This window comes from Bombus pyrosoma, unplaced genomic scaffold (assembly GCF_014825855.1).
Source record: "Bombus pyrosoma isolate SC7728 unplaced genomic scaffold, ASM1482585v1 HiC_scaffold_4713, whole genome shotgun sequence".
NCBI lineage: Eukaryota > Metazoa > Arthropoda > Insecta > Hymenoptera > Apidae > Bombus > Bombus pyrosoma.
The window spans coordinates 164,383-165,796 of NW_025219972.1; the positions used below are offsets into that span (position 1 = coordinate 164,383).

Genomic DNA, 1,414 nt, shown 5'->3' on the forward strand with positions numbered 1-1,414 from the left:
TGCTACATAACGTTATATGTTATATGGTAATACTACATAACGTTATACGTTATAACGCAATTTCATATAACATTATACGTTATATTGTAATACTATATAACGTTAAACGTTATATTGTAATACTACATAACGTTATACGTTTTAACATAATGCTACATAACGGTATACGTTATAACGTAATACCACATAACGTTATACGTTATAACGCAATTTCATATAACATTATACGTTATATTGTAATACTATATATCGTTAAACGTTATATTGTAATGCTACACAACGTTATACGTTTTATCGTAATGCTCCATAACGTTATACATTTTATCGTAATATTACATAACGTTATACGTTATAACGTATAAGCATATAACGTTATACGTTATAACGTAATACTATATAACGTTATATGTGATATCGTAATACTACATTACGTTATACGTTAAAACATAATACCATGTAACGTTATACGTTATAATGTAATACTATATAACGTTTAACGTTATATCGTAATACTACATAACGTTATACGTTATAACGTAATACTACATAACGTTATACGTTATAACGTAACACTACATAACGTTATACGTTTTAACGTAATGCTACATAAAGTTATATGTTATATCGTAATACTACATAAAGTTACATGTTATATCGTAATACTACATAACGTTATACGTTATAACGTAATTTCATATAACGTTATACGTTATAACGTAATACTATATAACGTTAAACGTTATAACGTAATAGTATATAACGTTATACGTTATAACGTAATAGCATGTAACGTTATACGTTATAAGGTAATAGTATATAACGTTTTACGTTATATAGTAATGCTACATAACGTTCTACGTTATATCGCAATACTATATAACGTTATACGTTATAACGTAATTTCATATAACGTTATACGTTATAACGTAATACTATATAACGTTAAACGTTATAACGTAATAGTATATAACGTTATACGTTATAACGTAATACCATGTAACGTTATACGTTATAAGGTAATAGTATATAACGTTGTACGTTACATAGTAATGATACATAACGTTATACGTTAAAACGTATTACCATATAACGTTACACGTTATAGCGTAATAGTATATAACGTTATACGTTATAACGGAATACCATGTAACGTTATACGTTATAATGTAATACTATATAACGTTAAACGTTATATCGAAATACTACATAACGTTATACGTTATAACGTAATGTTACATTACGTTATATGTTATATTGTAATACTACATAACGCTATACGTCATATCGTAAAACTACATAACGTATTACGTTATAACGTAATACTACATAACGTTATACGTTATAACGTAATACTACATAACGTTATACGTTTTAACGTAATGCTACATAAAGTTATATGTTATATCGTAATACT

General features: G+C 25.8%; 1 long non-coding RNA gene across 1 annotated transcript in view; it reads left to right on the plus strand.

Moving 5' to 3' along the window:
- Positions 1-1,414, plus strand: part of LOC122577468 — a 9,005-nt gene that overhangs the window by 1,063 nt on the left and 6,528 nt on the right. The window lies entirely within an intron of this gene.